This window comes from Bactrocera oleae, chromosome 6, assembly GCF_042242935.1.
Source record: "Bactrocera oleae isolate idBacOlea1 chromosome 6, idBacOlea1, whole genome shotgun sequence".
In the NCBI taxonomy this organism is placed as follows: Eukaryota; Metazoa; Arthropoda; class Insecta; order Diptera; family Tephritidae; genus Bactrocera; species Bactrocera oleae.
Genome location: NC_091540.1, coordinates 30156513 through 30178786, shown reverse-complemented (window position 1 = coordinate 30178786; position 22274 = coordinate 30156513). Strand labels below are relative to the sequence as shown.

The following is a 22274-nucleotide window of genomic DNA, read 5'->3' as shown; positions in this document are numbered from 1 at the left end:
ATCTTCATACCAAATATTTATGTTTATAGTTATAAATAAGATATTATATAAGTCCACACATAACTACAATTGTACAAACTAATCCACACAAGTTGTACATTACACTTATACCCCACACACCCAAATATATAAAAGTGAAATTCTGTTGAATTTAAATAATTTATTATAATTTTATTTTATTTGGCACACCAGTAAACTCAACAATCAGAGTCTTTTTTATTTAATATGTGTGATAAACAATAGCATTTATATGTAAATGAAAAATAAATTATGTTTAAAAGTAAATATTTTTCTCTTTTTCTTCCATGTTCGTATAGGCTCCAAATGTAATCACCCATACTTATACTACATATGTATTATAAAGCCACACATAACTACACAATTGTACAAATAGTCCGGTCAAATGGACCATTAAATAGGAAAAAAAATGTGGAAAACGGTTGGCCTCAAGGGCCATCCCTGCAACTTCCCTCTAATTTCATACGCTAACGTTCAAATTTCGCTTTTTTCACTGCTTTTGAGCTCTTCGAAATTTTTCGTTTTCGATATCTAGCAAGTAAATCAACCGATTTCGAACCGGTTTGCGGCCAACGATGTGTTTCTTCAAGGCTTAGAACTGATTAGTTTTTGGTGTCGATTGGTCAAGTCGTTTGGAAGAAATTCGAAAAAAACGATTTTTCAAAATTTTTATTTTTGAGATTTCTCAAAATCTACTGGTCCGATTGGGTCCAAACTCACACGAAATTCAAGTGCGATGAAACCCTTTGGAATGCCGTTTAGTTTATTTAAATCGGTTGAGCCGTTTAAAAGTTATAAGAGGGTCACATACATCCACACACACACATACATCCACACATACATACAGACATACGGACATCATCGTAGAAATGTTCGCGGAAGCTTCCTCGACCTTCAAAACGTCGAGATCTGTTGAGAACTCGATTTTTGCAAAATGGGGTGAAACCAATATCTTCCCGATTTTTAGAAAATTTTCAATTTTCTTAGCGGGAAGTTAAAAACTTAACTTCGGTTGCAGCTACGTATATGATGAATTTCTGTGGAGAATACATTGTTGCCTTAAACAATAACTCGTGTCTAATTTGGTAAAAATACCTCGTCACATAAAAAAGTTTCCCATGCAAGCACTTGATTTCGATCGTTCAGTTTGTATGGCAGCTGTATGCTACAGTGATCCGATCTAAACAATTTCTTTAAATATTTCATTATTGCTTTAGATAATAACTAATTTCGTAAACATATCTCGTCAAATGAAAAAGTTTTCCATGCAAGCACTTGATTCCGATCGTTCTGTTTGTATGGCAGCTATAAGCTATCGCGGTCTGATATCGATCTGATATCCGATATGTGCAGCTTCTTAGTGTGAGTTTTGGTTGTTCGAGCGGAGGAAAAATAAAAATGCCGACGATGTTACTTCTGTGACATTATATTTTATTCTGTTTCTTTTTCAAATTATGTTCTGCTTATATAACTACTAAAGTGATTACAATTTTCTTAATCTATTTCTTTGTTTTTCTATTTTCTTATGAAATACAATATTTGTTAAATGTAATCTTATTTTCTATTGAATGCAAACAAACATGATTGTGTGGTTTACCCGATAATGTCTGGGTTATCATTACAGTCAAACATAAGGACCAAAACATGTTTGTATGCATTTGCATTATGTTCTTTATCTCTACTTGTTATCTTATTTTTTGTAATGTTTACTTGTTTTTCTTTAATCTTTTATTTTGTCCAATTTACAATATTTTGTTATGTGGTGTCTGGTTGGGATGATAGTGTACACATAACTCCTCCCTCCCTTAATTGAAAACTTTCCTAAGTTTAAATAGTATTCTTTTTCTTTTTTTTTAATTTCTATAATCAAAATAAAACTTAAAATTGATATTCCAATATGAGAGATATTTTTGTGATATTTTAATTCATTAATTTCATTTAAATTTTCTTCGTTTTTAAATACAAGGTCGTTAATTGTAATTTTGTTAGTGAAATTGTATCATAGTTTGGATAATAAAATATTTGATTGTATGATATTTTAGTATTTGAGAATGTTTGGTCTAGGATCTTAATTGTGCAGTTATTATAATGAATCAATGTAGGGTTTTTCAACTTAATTTTTCTGTTGTCGCAGTTCTGGTTTAGTTCTATGCCATTTGCATTATTTATTAAAATAGTTTCTTCATCAATTTGAAAAATTTCTGTAATGCTATTTTTGATAAGTTCACAATTTAATAAGTAGATGCAATGTTTAGAAATTTGTAGTTCATTGAGTGTTTTAGCTTCTTCGAATTTATAAGTGACATTTTTGTATTCAAAAACATTTTCAATTTCTGCTGTTATTTCTTTGCCTGCTGTATTTGGTATAGGAATATTAGTTTTCAATTGTACCGATTGAAATTCTTTTGGGATTTTGACCACGAACATTATATTGAAGTTTGTTGAGGTCTATGTTGTAATTATAAATTTCTTAATTTGTTAAAATGCTTGGGTGAAAAATACCACTTTTTGCTGAAATAATGTTTTCCTGAATCTGGTTTACTACGTCTTTGAGAATGTTTCTCTTTATTGTTTGTTCATGAGGAATCAATATTTTGTCGGTTCTCTCTTGATGCATTAAAGAATTCTTTCTTTCGTCTTCAATAATTTGTTTTAATTTTGTGAACGTGTTCGAAAAGAAATTATTAATTTTTATTTGGTTGAGAGCTGTAATTGAATTATGTAAATTTTCATCTACTTTCTTAAGGTGATTTTCAATATCTATTCTATCTCCATCATCCATCGTTCCAAATAGAAATTTATGTACAGAACCTATACCGTTAATTAAACCTCTCTTTTTAAACTCTCGCAACCTGTTGCTACAGAGTATAATAGTTTTGTTCACCTAACGGTTGTTTGTATCACCTAAAACTAATCGAGTTAGATATAGGGTTATGTATATATTATATAAATGATCCAGATGAAGAGACGAGTTGAAATCCGGGTGACTGTCTGTCCGTCCGTCCGTCTGTCCGTCCGTGCAAGCTGTAACTTGAGTAAAAATTGAGATATCTTTATGAAACTTGGTACACATGTTTCTTGATACCGTAAGACCAACCGGTGTTGCAGATGGGCGTAATCGGACCACTGCCACGCCCACAAAACGCCATTAATCAAAAACAAACAAATTACCATAACTAAGCTCCGCAATAAGATACAAGACTTTGGTACACAGGATCACATTAGGGAGGGGCATCTTCAGTTAAAATTTTTTTAAAAAAGTAGGCGTGGTCCCGCCTCTAATAGGTTTATTGTGCATATCTCCTAAACCGCTAATGTTATAATAACAAAATTCACTGTAAGAAAATTTTTTTAGAACCTCTACCCACAGTGTGAAAATAGTTGAAATCGGATGGCAACTCCGCCCACTCCCCATATAACGGTACTGTTAAAAACTACTAAAAGCGCTATAAATTAAGCACTAAACACGCCAGAGACATTAAATTTTATCTCTGGGATGGTATGAGATGACTTTAGAGGAACCGCGTTCAAAATTAGACAGTGGGCGTGGCACAGCCCACTTTTAGGTGAAAACCCATATCTTGAGATCTGCTCAACCGATTTCAACTAAATTCGGTACGTAACATTCTTCTCATATTTCTATGTTATAGTGCATTTTAAATTCCATCTGATTCTTTCACTTTCCACTATACATATCAAGCAACAATGATTATATCGGAGTAAAACTGTGCGTTAATAATACGTTTATAGTATGCCACCTTGTGACCAAAAATTGTCTAAATCGAACAAAAACTGTTCAAGCCCCTAAGTACTAAATATGCCAGTGCCTATAGTTGACCTTCTACCGAAAATATCAGCCAATCCACAAAGAAATCTCAAACGAGTATACCATTTGACTTTGCGAGAGTATAAAATGTTCGGTTACATCCGAACTTAGCCCTTCCTTACTTGTTTCTACTAACTTCTTTTCTTGGGATTATTGTTTTGATTTTACCTCTCAAGATTTCAATTTCATTAGATAGGGTGTAGTAATGTAGATGTGAATATGTTTGCGATATTTTTGTTATATTATTTAGTATGTAAAGAATTTCACGAGGGTCAATTATGTGAATTCGAGGTTAGATGATGTAACAATCTTTTTAGTTTTAGTGATAATTTTGCGTATCCATTGTCGGTATGTATTTGATGTACTTCCAGTTTGGCTGCATTACTAATTATTACAATTGCTATCATCAATGTTATTTTAAAGGTGTATTTGACCTAAAAAATTTGTTTGGACGTTTAATATTTGTCGGGTGAATATTATCATATGGAAATTTTCTATACCTTGGTTCGTATTTGTGCCGAACCGCTTTATTATTTTTTACGTAACCTTCTTTTTGAGTGTTATTAAACTCTTCTCTATTTCTATTTAGTTTTCTTATGCATTTTTCTTTAGTCTTCTGAATAGTGTCTTTAATCAAATTTTTACCAGTTTTTCCATTTTTAACCTCAAGAGGTGTGGTTTTAATTGTAGAATGATAAGATTTGTTATACCATTCTATGCTTTGAAATACTTTTTCCGCTGTCGAAAGGCTTGGTTTTTCAATTTCTGGGACTCTTATTCTTTCGAAGAGAGTCTTATGAAATCTTTCGATATCTGAATTCCCAGTATGACTGTTTGGTTTTGTAAAATGAACTTCTATTTCTTCTTTCCTAAAAAAATCTTTTATGTTAATTGAGTTGAATTCATTATCTAATATTAATTTTCTGGGTCTTCCTTTGATAGAAAAGAATAATATTTCTATCTTCTAGATAAAATGCCATAGCAAATTTTGCAAATTTGTCTATAAAAGTAAGGAAGTAACATTTTTTATTTATGTATATATCTGCGTGAACTATTTCATTTATATCTGATGGTGTTTTCGTTAATTAAAATTTTGGTTTTAAAGGTTTTCTATCATATTTTGCTCTATTGCAAACATCGCAATTATTTATATATTTTTGAATCAAAACTTTCAAATTTTTCCAGTATATTAGTTTTTTCAATTTTTCATAATTTTCATTAATACCTGAAGGCCTGTTTCATTTTTATGATATTGAGCAATTTGTTTATAAACTTGTTCTTCATTTTTCATATCTTTAGCATGGAATTCACATCTAAAAAACTTTACCTGTCTATTAAATATTTAAATAAGCTTTTGCTGAACTATACTGTACTGATTATCGGTTAAATAAGAAAAAATACCTACTTTTCCACTATTTATGGGCCTACGACAAAGATCTATGAAATTATTATTTTTTATATCTTCTGCGCTAGTAAAAATTTTCTTCGTGTTGCCTAGTTCTTCAGATTCCATAATTTTCTTTTTTGTTAAAATGATTTGTGTATTGAAGCGATTTACAATAGTATGTAAAATTGGAAAATGATCATTTAGTTCCTCCTCTTGAGAGTGGATTGTAGCATTTGTTGTGTTCTTGTTCTTGTCTTCTTCCAATGGATGAATTTCGCCTGTGTTACTATCTATTCTACTAGAAAATCGGCAACGTTATTTTCCTTTCCTTTCACGTAATTTATATTAATATTGTATTCACCTAGTTTAATTAACCATCTTTGCAATGTTGGGTTAATGTCTTTTCCCTTGTTTTTTATTTGGAGCCACTTAAGTGGTTGGTGATCGGTTAAGATATCAAATGCTCTGCCGTAAATGTATGGTCTATAATATGTCATACATATGTCTTTTTCTGTAGTGGAATAACTTCTTTCGTGTTTGTTAAGTGTTCGACCAGCATAGCTTATAGGATGACTGTCCTGGGTTAATACTGCGCCAATTGCAAAGTCACTTGCATCAGTTGAAATGCCAAATTTTTTGTTAAAGTCTGGATATTTCAATATTGGTGGGCTTACTAATAGATTTTTAAGTTTTTCAAAGGATGATATGTACTGAGGATCGCGAGTGTTTATTTTAATATCCTTTTTTAAATATTTTGTTAAACCATGTGCTACTTTAGCGTAATCTCTTACAAATTTTCTGTAATAACCTGTTATACCTAGGAATAATTTAATTTGCTTTGATGTAGTAGGCAACTTTAGTTTTTGTATGTTTTCGATTTTGCTTAGATTTGGTTGTATCCCTTCTGTTGTCAAAGTGTGACCTAGAAATTCAGTTGTTTTCGCGAAAAATTTGCATTTATTTACCTGAATCTTTAAATTATGTTTTATTAATGCTGAAAATATTTTGTTGATTTTATTACTAAAAATTAAGATGTCGTCTAAATAAACTACACATATCTTGTTGATATATTCCCTAAGAACTGAATTCATTAAACGTTGGAAAGTTGCTGGTGCATTCTTTAGTCCGAAAGGCATTCTTATAAATTCAAAGTGTCCTTAGGGGGTAGAGAAAGCTGTTTTTGGTCTATCTTCTTCTTTTATTAATACTTGATGAAAGCCTTTTGAAAGATCTAATGTTGTAAAATACTGAGCTCTTCCAAGTTTGCTGAGTATGGTTTCTATATGGGGTATTGGAAATTTGTCATCTATAGTGACTTCGTTTATCTTCCTGTAGTCAATAACTATTCTTCATTTTTTCTTCATTGAATTGTCTAGCTTTTTCGGTACAATCCAAAAAGGCGAGTTGTACGGGGAATTACTTTCTTTAATTATACCTTGGCGCAACATCTCGTTCATCTGTCTACTAATTTCTTCTTCATAAATTTGGGGATACCTATAAATTTTATTATAAGTTGGTCTACTTGTTTTTGTAACAATGTAACAAGGTTGGGGTGACTAACTCTTTATTTAAAGAAAATTTTCCTTAATGGTGCTAAAGTGTATTGGTTTATCAAGCTCAATGCATTCATAATCTTTTAACACATTATATTTCAATAATGATGTTGTTGACCCTATGTCAATAAGACATTTAATTTTTGAATTTTTTATGGTCACTTCTATTATCGGTAACGATTGTTTTGGGCTGGCAATCGAAAATTTGCTTGTTCTTGAACGTGATCTATTTCCATCGGTTCGGGAGGGTTTTGTCTCCTTTGGACTGAATTATATCTTATAGATTGTTGGGAATTATTTTTCCTTTTTGTCCAAAGCTAAATTGCTCAGAATTACAATATTTTGTCTACTTTGTCCAAAGTTAAATTGTTGATAATTGTCATTTTGGTTAGAATTGTTACGAAATTCTCTCTGCTGATTTTGTCCAAATTGAAAATTATTGGAATTTTGCATATACTCTTTATTATTGAAATTGCCAAAATTGTGAGCCAAAGAATTTCTATTTGAAACATTTTTATAATTATTTCTTTGATAATTGTTTTTTCTTTTATCAAATTGTATTAGCAAACCTGTCTCTTGAAGAACGCTAAAAGCCTCTCTAATGGTGCTTATATTTCTACTAATCACTACACTGCTTAAGTTGGGGTGTATCCCATTTAAAAATGTTTTTAGAATTAAACTTTCGTTGTTAATTGGAGAAAATTCTATAGGCTTTATCCTATCGAATTCATGTTTTAAATTTAGTTTATATAAAATATATTTTAAATTTTGAAAATATTGACTTACGTTATAGTTTCGTAGTACAATCGCCTGATTGTAAAGGGTGTGGTACGACTCCTTTACTCCAAAATTTTTTATGAGTTCATGCTGCCATGTTGGTGTAGGTCCCAAAGGCCCGATGACACTTGCTGCTTCTCCTTTAATTTTTGTTTTGACGTGTCGCTGCGTTACAAATTCAAACATTGATGGGTTGGGGTTGAATAAAGGAAGGATCATGTCAACTTCCCTGATGAACGATGATAAATCTCTGCCGTCAAAGTCCATGATTCTTGAAGCTTCCTTAGAAATTTGCGATCCTGTCATCTGAAGTGGTTGCTGCTCGCCTGGATTCATTGCTGATGTATCCTTTTTTGATACAACTGAACTTGTTGTTGTTGCTTTGTATGGTGCACGACGTTCCAGATAACTTGTGTAGTAACTTAAATTTCTTAAACTTGGCTACCGACTTATATATTTATATATATATAAGAGATCTTTAAAATGGGAGCTAATCTTAGGATTTGCTTCCCGTTGCTAAAGCTTACGAAACTTAAAAAACTTCAGTTTTTAGTATCGCTTAACTTTGCAGTTTGTTTTTACCGACTGCGCCAGTTTTGGTTGTTCGAGCGGAGGAAAAATAAAAATGCCGACGATATTACTTCTGTGACATTATATTTTATTATGTTTCTTTTAAATTATGTTCTGCTTATATAACTACTAAAGTGATTACAATTTTCTTAATCTATTTCTTTGTTTTTCTATTTTCTTATGAAATACAATATTTGTTAAATGTAATCTTATTTTCTATTGAATGCAAACAACTATGATTGTGTGGTTTACCCGATAATGTCTGGGTTATCATTACAGTCAAACATAAGGACCAAAACATGTTTGCATGCATTTGCATTATGTTCTTTATCTCTACTTGTTATCTTATTTTTTTTTAATGTTTACTTGTTTTTCTTTAATCTTTTATTTTGTCCAATTTACAATATTTTGTGGTGTGGTGTCTGGTTGGGATGATAGTGTACACATGACATGTGTTTGTACTTTGCATATACCCATATACACGGCTAAATCAACATAAACAATCATGCTGATCATTTATGTACTTTTATATATATAATAGGGTCTCCGGCGTTTCCTTCTGGGTGTTACAAACTTCGTGGGGTGTTCAGGGTATAATGAGAGTGAGTTATATAAATTCACAAGCTGAAAATTGGTGATATCGTTTAAAATATATTGTAATTATGAATAAATTTTCAAAGTTCTCCATTTTTCCCTGGATGGAAAAAAGTCTAGTCAAGGTCGAAAATCAAAAATGTGATTTTTGGCAAAACCATAGGTTTTATCACAAAAATATTTCCGACCAAAATTGTAGATTACAAAATTATCTATTGTATAAAAAAAATTTTCAATACTTTTGTTCCTACGAGCCACTGTTTCGGGGATTTAACGATTTAGAAATTAAGAAAAGTTGTAATCGTTATAAACGCATGAGTACGCCTCGTATATACATCTCCAGAGTTGTAATACAGTAGAACCTCGATAAGTTAAAGGGAAACACAAAATATTTTAAGTTATAGAGGTTTTAAGATATCAAGGGTCTATGTTAGGGATAGGTTTACATAGATGTAGGTATGTACATATGTATGTATGTCCCTTAAATTATACACCATTGTGACACTTAGAAAACATCTGTCTACTGTTTAAGAGTTGTGGGCTATCTTATACCTGCTATGGCAAATGAAATACTGCCAGTCTTGAAAACTACGCTATAGGAAAAACACGTGTTTATTCTAACCTCTATCGTGCTGTTTTGAGTTATATAATAAAAATGTCTGAATATTGTTTTATTTGTGATAAATTATTAGGTGAAAGTGAAGTTACTACTGTTGAACGGGGTAAGAAGACATTAATTAATGCAAGTATTGAAAAAGCCGATGAATTTTCGGAATATCTTAAAAATCGGGAATCTGGGACAGTACATAAAAGTTGAAGACAATACTAGGATAAAAGATAACGCTAAGAACAAGAAGCCAGTACATCTACAGCAAGCCGACCTCGTACTACATCACGTGTCAGTGAGCCAGACTTTTGTTTTAAAATTGTTTATTTTGTGCCCAGGAATTAAATGAAGAACATGGAAGAAAAAAATCCTTAGGTTTTCGCCGTCGAATCAGCCAAGTAAGCACATTTGAATTTAAAGATTCAATTCTGAAAGTAGCTAGGATTCGTGATGATGTTGCAGCAAAAGCTATTCTTGCGCGAGTCGAATTTGAAAATGATTTAGTTGCAGTTGAAGCCAAGTATCATCATGTTTGCTACATTTCTTGTTTGAAACCCTCCACTGGAGCTAAAGTCGGTCGTCCTATAAATGAAGCTGCGAAACGTTCAATGGAGGAAATATTTCATTACATGGAAAATAGCCATGACTGTCAGTTAGCTTTAAACGAATTAATAAAAAAGAAGAATATTTCATTACATGGAAAATAGCCATGACTGTCAGTTAGCTTTAAACGAATTAATAAAAAAGAAGAGAAATCAGCTGCAGCTATCATTCGCGAAGATATTCAAACCGGAGTGTTTAATAATTCTACCTACCCTCCACCAGATCTCATGCTTAAAGATTTAAGCAATCCCAAAAACGGCTTAAATTTGGGTCCTTTTTAGTTAATATACACAAGTATAATATTTACCATGGTATTATGACAGGTATTCGACCAACTATTACGACCAACCACTTGCACCTAGTATGAAGAACAAGAAAAGAATTTGACGGCTACGAATCAGACGAATAAATTTCACTAATTTGTTTTAATTTACATCGCTTTTACCAATTGGAGTCTTTGCCAACTTTTGATACTTTGCAATAATTTCAAATTAAACAGGATCTTAACGGACAGGTAGAATAGGCCTACTTGGGAAACCACGTTAAAAACAAACGCGCTGTGTACACTACTTCATAAGCAGTGTGAGAACGTGTGCATTTTATAACGACTACAACTTTTCTAAATTTTGAATCGCTATATCTGCGAAACAGTGGCCCGTAGAATAGTTTTATGACTATTTTATAGATAATTTTATAATCTACAATTTTGGTCTGTGATATTTTTATGATAAAACTTACTGTTTTGTTGAAAATCGCAAAATCATATTTTGGACCTTTGACCTTGAATAGAATTTTTTCCATACAGAGTAAAATTAGCGAACTTTGAAATATTATTTATAATTATATTTTAAACGCTTTAAAGCTCTTCCATTCTCGTCTTTCACGAGCATTTAGAAGTTTTGTAAAATCATCATCCTTCACTATCTGTTTTATTTGCGATCCAATTAAAATACCTCCTTTAACTTTAGCTTCAGATAATTTAGGGAATAATCCCTTTAAATGATAGAAAACCTTACACCTTGGTACCGGAACAAATTGCTTCATTAAGCATAATTTTGTATGAAGCAGCGACTCTAGTGTATTTTGAAGCTGTACGATTGGTTACGACGCTACGTTATGTTTTCCAATCTTAAATTCGACTCGGTCAGACCAGATATGCTTTTGATAATGCTGTACTCTTCCATAAGCAAAGGTGACAATGATATTTGCACCACCTTGCATTTCCATCAGAAAAATTCATAAAATCACCGATAGCATCAATATTGTAATTTTTCTAATATTATTTTACGCTACTATAGCTTTCTTTTAACAATACAGAATATGCTAGAGGAAGACTAGGAAATACGTTTCCGTTGTGAAGTAGGTGCTTTTAGGTTTTTGCAGAGCTATCGATAAAAAGCCTCCAGCCCAATCATACGAAGGGTACTCCGATTTCATTGAACAATTTAGTCACGCTGTGACAGTTACAAATACCGGCCTCTTTCCGTGAAAAAACATGTAAAAGTTTTAGGGCGCTATCTTTGATTTTTTTCACATCATCTTCAAGCAAGTTCCCAGAATTTCTGATTTACTTTTGGGAAGGTACAAGTCTCGCACTAAATCATTTAAGTCGTGTGAGTTGATGAAATACGGCCAAAAACGTTGTGATTATATCATGAATTCACTACCATCAGTATTGGTTACGATCGTACTATATTTTGTTGACCTTAGTTACTCGTGAACATCAGAGCTATCTGAACGTGATGACATGAGAATAAAAAATATTTTCAGCATTTCCACCAAATCGACGCTTACTTGGCTAAAACATACAAAAATAATAGCCGTTGATATTATCACTAGTTCCCTCCAAAGTCTTTGCACCGCAATCTTCAAGTGTCGGTTTTCTCCCCGATACCAAGCTAGAAATAACAAAATTAAAATTTTTTTTCTCTTCTTTTATTGGATCTTTCCTTAAGAAATTTATAATAATATATTAAAATCTTAAGACTAGTTTTAATAATTAAAGTTAGCACCAGCGTGCCAACTTCATTATTCAAATCTTACAATATTTCTTAATTTTCTATAATCACGGTTAGTGGGGGTATTGCGCGAGGCTCAACGTGTCACTTCGTTTTAATCTCGGATGGCCTTCAAACAGAAGCAGGTCCCTTGCTAGGTTGTTGGCATGAGTCGGTTAGCTTACCGACGTATTTGATGGTGTATTTTTTAATTTCTTCATGAATTGCAGGAATCGGGAGATCTCTATGGATATTTTCGTTACGAATAACATTGAGCACAGAAAATTTGTCGTAAAATCCTAGACTGTCTTCTTTGCAATTTCTGAACATTAGACGCGCAAGCACTGCCTGAATGCCCTTGGTCCATATTGTCTTTATAATGCACTTGTATAGAATAACATTGTGTTCAAGATCTAGTGTTAAATTAGGACCAATAATCCAGTGCATTTGAGCGGATTTTAGCTTAATGGCCGCTAATTTGGCCTCGATATGACGGGACCATATTAGACGCCGGTCCAGATGGACTCATAGGTATCTGAATTGATTTTCGACAGGGACAGCAATGTTATTTATTTTTATTCATGAGAAATCTTGTCTTCTAAGTGTTAAGGTTACATGAGCACACTTAGAATGATTAACTTTTATTCTCCGCTCTTATAACCATTTTTTTAAATCGTGTATGTGCGACTGCAGTTGTATTGATGCTACTTTCGGATCCTTGTGGACCCTTATAAATGCAGTGTCGTCTGCATATGTTGATGTATGTTGATTTGTGGACATATCTGATGTAGGTATTAATTAAATATAGGCGAATGCCTAATATGCTTCCTTGGGGAAGCGTCAAGGCTTTTAAAAGCAACCTGTACGTGAGAAAGCCGAAATTTGATAAGTGCGTTAACAGTATTACCTATGGCTGATATGAGCATTTGTGTCGTGTGGTGTGAAGAAATTCTCCAGACTGTTTGCAAAAGCGTTAACTTTTTTGCAAAAACACAAATTATGAGCAGTGTAATTCAAATTCACTTGAGATCGTAAAAAATAGTTAATTTCAGTTAGTTACCTTCTAAAGTATTTTAACAATTAACGCAGGCAAAATAAGATACCCAGTTTTCGTCTTGATTGCTGAATAATAATAAACTTCATAGGCTTCGGAAAGTTTTAAATTTCTTGACAAAGAAATTTTTTTAATTCTAACTTTAGTGAATACACCACATATAAAACAAAATGAATCATTATTATATTTACACTGTCTTGATGATATTTTTTAACTGATATATAAATACGATTATTACAACTTTGATAGACAAGTAAACAATCACTAATGTTCCTCTTACAAACAATCATACAGTTTACTTTCGGTTAATCAAAGTGCTGCCTTAATTTGTTTATAAAAAAAATTAAAATACCCTTATCGACGTAAATCAATCAAAAGCAAATTTAAGAGCTAAAAATAAACATTTCATTCTTTTTCAATGCCTAGAAATAAAAATTTGAGCATCAAAAGAGAAACCAAAACAAAAAAAATTCTTTCGTTGGCCGGTGTTAATTGACGAAATCGTGAGTAGATTATAATCAAATTTGGTATTTCAATAGGTTTCTATAATTAGTCACTTATATTTATTACTATATTTCACTTCGCGCATCATTACGTTAGCGCCTTCCCTTTCGTTTAGTTTTAACTGCTCTTCAGTATTTTTCAATTGCAAGCACATTCGTAATAATTATTGTCGCTTCTACACCAAGTCGACTATTCTAAATATTCTGTATTACGTCGAGAATATTTTGACCTAAACAAAAAATGTTATAATAATTATAATAAGAATGTTTTATGATTTCGTCAACTCTAAACGCAGGATTTCCAAATTTCCGCCCGCGATGAAATACAAATCTATCATCAATATGTTTAAAGAATTTTTCAAGCCAAACTACTGTAATAATTCTTCCAAAACTTTTTCTTATCAGCACGTGCTGTGTTCGAATACTTTAATTAACGCTCCAATTATTTCTGAAGAAGACGTCCTACTTAAATTAAATAAGTTAAAACCATATTTTAGTTACGGGCCAGACATGATAACCTCATGCTTCCTAAAAAATAGCGCCAAATATATTTTATATGCAACAAAATATCCACACTCTACGCTTATATCTGTTATGGCCACTATTTGGTACAATTATCGCCTGACACCTATTTGGCAACGATTTCACCAATCTTTTAGTGAACTCTGATGAGATTTTTGACCATTCTATTTAACTGATTTCTCTTAAACTTGAAGCATTACTGGGTTTCTGTCTGGCAACTTGGATTTTCAGATGAGACCATAAGTGCTCAATCGGATTTAGGTCCGGAGACCGAGCAGGCCAATTTTGCACAATCGAATTGGTCGCATAATAGTGTGGGGAGCCATATTCTATTACAGCACCTGCGAATTGCAGTTTTTAACGTTAAAAATTGACGCCAGTAACTAAAATCAGCATTTTCCTATTTATACTCTTGCAGCAATTTGCAACGGAATATAATAGTTCTATTTACCTAGCGGTTGTTTGTATCACCTAAAAATAATCGAGTTAGATAGGTTTTATGCAAACATGAACCTCTTAAGATACATAAACCAAATCGCTCAGGACTTATTCCTCAAGCATTCTTAACAACTCTGTTAAAAGAGATAAGATCCGATGAAAACTTCGCCCCCTCCCCATGTAAATGTTCTAATAAAAAATACTAAAAGCGCGATTAATCAATAAATAAATACGACAGAGACATTACTTTTTAGATCGGAAATAATACGAGAAGACGCGATCAAAATTAGATATTGACCATGTCACTACCCGCATTTTGGAGAAATCACATATCTCCGGACCTACTCGACCAATATAAACCAAATTGGTACATAATATTACCCTGACGATCTTATGTTACATTGTAAAGTCGGACTACAAACGCGCTTACTTTCCGTATAACACAATTTTAAATTCCATATGATTATTTCAGTTACAGTACACAACTCGAGCACCAATGAATATATTCGAATAAATTTTTCCAAAAATGGTGCTTTCGAGGTATGCTATCTCTTCTATGTCTAAGACAGCTACGAGGGTGTATTATTTTTTCTCCAAAGACTTTTCAATCTCTGCTACCACTGAGCTTAACCCCGTTTCTGTGGATTATCCCTTAGAGTACGCATTCTGCGAAACTGCCATTTTTCCTTTGTTTAGTTTGCACCTTATGTGTATTTCTATTAGCCTCTCCAGCGTTTTTAAGAAAAGTGACTAATGAAAATCCTTTGAATTCGTGTTTGAGCTTTAAGCATGGTTGTTAACAAGTTTATTATGTAGCTCTGGGACTGGCAATTTATCCCGGCAATTTATGAGGCTTGAAGCTTCCTATCGCCCAATAAGCATTACTATCTGACACTATGCCTACAAGAGGGGACTCTGCTATGACTTCACTGCCCAGTATATGCTCCATTGTGTGTCCTAGAGTCTCTTCACTGTATAACGTCCAGTTGTGGTCTGCTTTCTGAAGGTATCCAATGTTATGTTTCGACTGTGTCATTATTTTTCTAAGTCGAGACGCTTTTGTCGTATTCTCGATGTCATTACAAAAAGTCAATCTTCTTCTCTTTGGGATAATTTGGCTAAATTGAATTGCTTCCTGCAATATTTCTGCAGGTTCTTAAGTATGGAAGACCACCAGAGGGCACTAATTGTTCCTCTACTGCTTTTTGAGCAAGCCACCTCTAGTGCTTGTCGACAAGAATCTGTGAACTGTTTAACGAGGATGTCTAGGTCCTCTTTGTTCTCTGGTTGAAACGCCGGAATCATAGAAATACGTTTTTTTAAGCACTTGGCAATGCATCTGTCAGTTTGTTTCCTATGATTCCTGTATATCTCTACCCCATCAACATTCCTTTAATTATACACTCTATGTAGCGGTGATCTGAGAAGGGGTTTTCTGCCAGTACTCTCCAATGTGTCATTTTATCTTCCAGTTCTTAATTAAAGAGCAACTCACCCGCAACTCAGACTTCATCAAGCACTTGAATGCTTCAGTGTCTCATACCAAGTCTTTAATCAGCTGCGTTGGTACTACTAGTTCGTCATACTACGTCAGTCAGTCTGTCTCCCAGCTTACTGCTGTTGTATCGTTATTACTGAATGCGGACGACGTCAGACCGTTCTTCTGCCATGCGGTTAACTAAGGCTAGAGAAGCTAGTTTGCTATGATGGAGATTAATATTTTCACTTTCAGTTAAGAGTTTAGAGAGTCTGCAAGCTCATATCCGAAGAACGTTGACCTTGTTCAGTGTCCCCCACGTCACTCAATTACTCTATTGGATCTTTCTGGACTTCACATTCCGATTTCGATGCCAAATTTTCTCCTGTATCGGCGTCTGACTTATAGGTCATGATCTTCACCTTTGCGAATCCGTAGTTGATCTCCCCGCCACTTTTCGCCAGCGGTTCTTCGGACTCCTTTGGTAGCAACAACAGAATCTGCATTGTGACTCGTTTCGTCTGCACAACAGATTCCGCTCTGGGGTCATCGAAGGCCATGACAATTCTCCATCGCCTAGTTGGAAGATTCGAGTTACAGGCTTCTGTCCGGCTGCGATGCTGTAGCCCTCGGTCTCTTGGTTGACGGCTTAGTCTCTTTAACTAACTTTTGGTTCTTAGCCACTTCCAGCTTAAAGTTAGGCAAGACAGCTTTCGCGCAGTTAATGGAATCCTGGTGCTCTTTTGTAAGCTCCTCATTGGTTGGTGGTTGCAGCTCTTCCTTCCTCAGCAAGTATGCAGTGCGTCGCTTCTGTGCATACTTTGCCTTCGCTGGGTCTTCTATCTTAAAAGTTGGCCATTCTCTGGCTGTTACACCACTGGTAGCAGCACTTTTGGCACCTCTCTCTTTCCCTGCCTCTCTTTTTGCTAACTCCCCATATGACTAATATTCAGGAATTTTAATCACTCATCTGACTTTACTCCACATACTTATATGTTTATATTTATAAAATTTATTAAAAATAAGTTCTCAAGTATACCTCAGCAATATCAAAAAATAATACAATACATTTCTATGTCCTAAATATATGAAGTGTTTGGCGCTAAATATAAATGAAATTGTCGAATGGTTAGTATTGCAGGTGGACTGAATAGGACAAAACCCGATTAAACGAAAACCTATAAAATGCCATAACGCAGCTCCAAACTAAGATACAAGACTGTAATTCGGCAGAGATGATCGCAGAAGTAAGGTGCACCTGTGGGCTAGAAATTTTGAAAAAATGGTGGTGGCCCCGTCCTCTAAAGATTTAATATATATCACCTAAACTACTTAAGATACAATAACCAAATTCGCTCAGGACAAATCCCTTAAGCATCCCTACCGATACTGTAAAAATGCCCCTTCCCCTTATAACGGTTTTGTTAAAAACGTTTAGTGGTAAATCAATAAAATAATATTAATCAATAAATAAATACGCCAGAGACATTAAATTTTACACCTGAGATAGTACTAGAGACGATGGGCGTGGCACCGCCCACATTCATGTGAAAATCTATTTCTCAAGACTTACTCGACCGGTATCCAAACCATAAAATTTCGTTCCAGTGTGAAAATGGGCGAAATCGGACTACAACTGTGCCTACTTCCCATATAATACAATTTTAAATTCCATGTGATTTCACTTTCCAGTATACAAATCAAGAATCAATGAGTATATCAGGATAAAATTTTGCACAAAACACAGTTCAAGTTCCATATACCGAATATCTGTTCCCTAGTGCCTACGGTACTACTTATTCTCTACCGAGAATATCGGACAATGTGTGGAATATATTACTTACATTTGGAGAGAAACATTTCCTAATAATAGTATGTCGGTATGTAAAAAATGGGTTGAATCGGGTAAATACTTCCTTTGTCTCCATATACCTAAAAGAAAGATTTTTGAACTTCCGGCTGACTTTATACTGCATATATCGGCCAATATCTGAGATCTTAATAAATTATAACGTTGCATCTTTGTAACTACTAAAGTCGAGAAAAAACGTGTTAAAACTTGCCCTAGTCCCCAAATAGCTAATATCAGGATTTTCAAATGTATATACGACTTTATTTCATATTTATTAGTTATGATATATGAGGAACATTATTCAAACTTAGAGAGCATCCGTTTTTGTTAATAATATGTAGTAATGGGTTAATACTTCCTTATCTCCCATACTCCGAATATACGATTTTAAAACTTCCGGTTGGTGTTATACCGTATGTATACTCGTATATTGGTCAATATGTAAGATGTCTTATCAAAATCAAAATTAAAAAATTTTTGAAATCCCATATACTACATAAAATTATTTTCGTTATTCTAACAAACCGTATGCCGGATATGTTGGTCAGTGTGGGAGTTATTTATTTATAAAATTGCTTGAAAATATGTGCTCGAGTATACCTGAACAATTTAAAAAGTTACTGCAACAAGCCTAGGCCAAGATAATAACCACGCCCACTTCCCATGTAATGGTTATGCTGAAAACTACTTCAAAAGCTTCAGGAAATTTGTTGAAATAAAACTTTGCACGAAAAGTGCCTTGAAGGTACAAGGTCCGTTCCAAAGTAAACAGTACAAAAGTAACAAAGTAAACTCTAGTGGCGCCATCTATATGTCGCCTAGTGCGTTGGAATCTGCTACCTTTTATCGACTTCCAGTAAAAATTTCATGACATTTCATCTATTGGAAGTGAAGTTATTGCGTTTTAAGTGTCAGTATGTTTTTGTCATCGGTGCGAAAATGAGCTTCGAACAAAGAGCCAACATTAAATTTTGTTTTAAAATGGGTAAAACTTTTACCTAAACGTTTTAATTGATGAAGCAAGTGTAAATGACCAATATATGATATTGATTTTGTTTATTTAAAGTTTGTTTATTAAAGTATACATTTGTAATAATAACTGAATAATGCTGGCAACTCGCGCTGCGTTGCCTGTCCTTTCTCGTTTCGACTGACTACTCGTTGTCTCCCTTGCCACACCGTTCGTCATCTGCCAAATTGCCATCTAAGGTTGATAGCTCGGCCACTCCTGATGGATCGTCTCTCCGGGACGATTTTCCGTGGGCGTCGTCGTTGATGCTCTTAAATGAACATTTTGTTTCGTAATCGTCATCAGTCATACTCAAAGCGCACCATGGCTTTATGTTGTCATTCGTAAATATTCCTGCGTAGCGCTTTCGCTGGTTCGTTATATCTGGTAGATCTTCTACCACATAACGATCGTTGGGTAGAACCTTCGTTACCAAATACGGACCTTTGTATGACGGATCAAGCTTATGAGATGTACCAGTTGGAGGAGGTACGTAATCGATTACTACCCGATCTCCTTCGTTATACTGTCTCGGTTTATGATGTTTGATGTCGAAACGTTGTTTCCATTTAGCCCTTTTTATGTTAATTTGTTCGGCCGCTGATTTCAGCCGGAAGTCTTCATGTTGAGTTTTTCCGTCATCGTCGTCATCTGTGATAGCTTGGATTAATCGATTCGTTGTGACGTCGCGTGGCTTATAATTGAAAACTAAGCTATTGGGGCTTTGTTTCGTAGTTGCGTTGCTTTGGGAGTTTATGCTCCATTGAAGTTGTGGTAGTGCTTCGTCCCATTCTTTATCGGCTTTAATGCTGCATTTGAGTGATGCACCACTGCTACTTTGACATACTTGATGTCATACCTGTCGGTGAAGCTCTAAATCTCCTTTGATGTGAAAGCCGTGCCCCTGTCGGAAACTATTTGCCTCGGGCACCCATAGATTGTAATGTAATATCGTAGTGTACTGACAACGGGAGTTGTTTTCGTATTACGTAATGCTTTTAGTATAACATATTTCGTAAAAGCACACACAATTACCAAGATGTATACATTGCCATGTTAACTTCGTATAAAAGGCCCTAGATGGTCAACATGTATGCATCTAAATGGTATTGACACCACTTCGTTAACGTGGAGCTGTGCTTCCTTCTTCCCACCCGATGCTCTGTTAATGCAACATTTTGGACACGATGCAATATAGGATTTCACATACGGTCGCATACGAGCAAACCAAAAGTCTTTGGATAATCGTTCGCATATCTTATCCAGACCAAAATGTCCCGCCTCGTCGTGATATGCTCTCACTAAACGCCATTTTACGCCTCTCGGGACCACTAGCCTCTTGTTTTCCTGTACTTTGCGATATAACCGCTGACCTGGCCATATATAGTCGTCTTTCAGTTGCTGTGCGTTTAGTGCTTCTTTGCCGTTTAAAACTTCGATGATTTCTTTTAATGTCTCGTCTTGTCTTTGCATCGCCGATACCCAATCGTTGTCAATTTTCACCACGGGATAAATTGATTCGGCGATCGTTGTTGGTTCTACTGGTGAAAGGTTGGACATCTGCTTAACCCATCAGCTAACGTATTCCTTGCACCTGCGCGGTGAATGCATTAAAAGTCAAACTCCTGTAATTTGAGCCACCACCTCGCCACCCGCAGTAGCAGTGGTGTTGTCGCTTTAGTGACCGCCACGGCGTTGCAGTCCGTGATCACCTTAAACCTATGTCCAATCAAATACATTCAGTATCGTTGCAGTGTTTCAACTATCGCCAGAACTTCTAATTAGATTAGACTTTTAAGCTTTTCAAATGCGTGGTTTTGTTCTTCATTCCAAACAAACTCTGCGTTCTTCTTTAGTAACAATGTCAATGGTTGTGCCAAAATGCTGTACCCTTTAACAAACTTTCGGAAGTAACCAGTTATACCCAGAAATTATCGAACAGCTTTTGTTGTTGTTGGTTTCGGAAACTCTTCCATTACTTTGGTTTTGATTTCCCCTGGTCGTATGCCTTCACTGTCTATATCATGCCCCAGGAAACGGACATGCTGCGCTAAAAATGTACATTTGGATGGTCTAAGTGAAAGACCTGACGCTTTTACGGCTTCAAAAAATTCTTTAAGTACCTCGATACCTTCGTCGACTGTTTCTGTGGCTATGATGACCTCATCTACATAGTTGACCACTTTGTCCTGATGCTTAAGTGTCTTGATTAAATTGACAATAATTTCCTAGAAAACCATGGGAGCGTTTACCAACCCAAAAAGCATAACGTTATGCTCGAACAATCCCTCAGGTGTTAAAAATGCTGTGAATTTCTTTGATTCTTCGTTAATTGGTACTTGATAGTAACTGGATGTCATGTCCAGTGTTGAAAAGAACTTATTGCCCGATAACCGTGAAAGTTGCTCTTCGACTATCGGCATTACATAGTTTTTCTTAACAGTGACTTCATTGTGTGCTCGGTAGTCAATACACATTCGGCTTTCGCCGTTGGACTTCTTCACTAAGAGAACTGATGCTGCGTGTGGTGAATTACTCGGACGGATGATGTCGTTATCTAGCAGTTCCTTTAAAATCTTTGATAACATTGGTCGCTGTGAGAATGGAACTTGATAACGTTTGCCCAGAATAGGCCCTGGTACAGTAACTTCTATCGTCATATGCGCAGTGTTGCATCTACCGATTTGGTTGATACTTTCTGCAAAACAATTTTTATAAGTAAAAAAAAAATTCACTGCCTTGCCTCGTTCCTGCTCCGATAAATCGCTGGATACGTTAAGGTCTACCCTTTTAGCTTCTTGTAGATGTAGCACCCCCTTTCCGTTTACCATTTGATAACCGTTACTTTGTAGAAAGTCTCGACCCACTAAAATATCGTAGGGTAATAACTCGTCCTGAACTAGGTATAATGTCACTTCATGTTTGACGTTGTCGATTATTGCAACGACGTTGACCTGACGTGTCCCCTTTACTTTAGATCCGCCGAAACCCATGAAGCATCTGTTAGCTTCCTGAGTCTGCATCCCTTTGGCTGCCGTTTCCCATATCAACGAGCATACGCTGCCCGTATCGATGAACGCTTCAAGTTTATTCCCATTAAGCTCCACTATTTTCATAACTGGAGGAGCCCCGTCGTCTTCCTGGTGATTGGTAATCTTTGCAATTGATGCCTTTTTACTGCATGTTTTAGCTTCATGACCCATTTTTGAACATATCGTGCATCGTAGTTTCCGTTGTGGTTGGAGGCACTTGGCTCCCATGTGTCCCAACTCGTTGCAATTGAAGCACTTTATTTGTGTGTACTTCCCATTGTATTTAATTTCGGTCTTCATTGGCTGGTTTAGTGGTATTGATGTTACCAATGCACTACTGATTGCTAATAAATTCTTTAATGCAACCAATAGTTCACTACACGTTGTAAAATTCATCGTTGCTAATGGCTTAGTTAATGCGCTATCATTGAGACCGCTGATGGTCACCCACCCTA

General features: G+C 34.9%; 1 pseudogene; it reads right to left on the bottom strand.

Annotated features, from left to right (window-relative positions):
- Positions 1-1483: 1483 nt before the first annotated feature.
- Positions 1484-2852, bottom strand: LOC138857793 (uncharacterized; annotated as a pseudogene).
- Positions 2853-22274: the final 19422 nt, after the last annotated feature.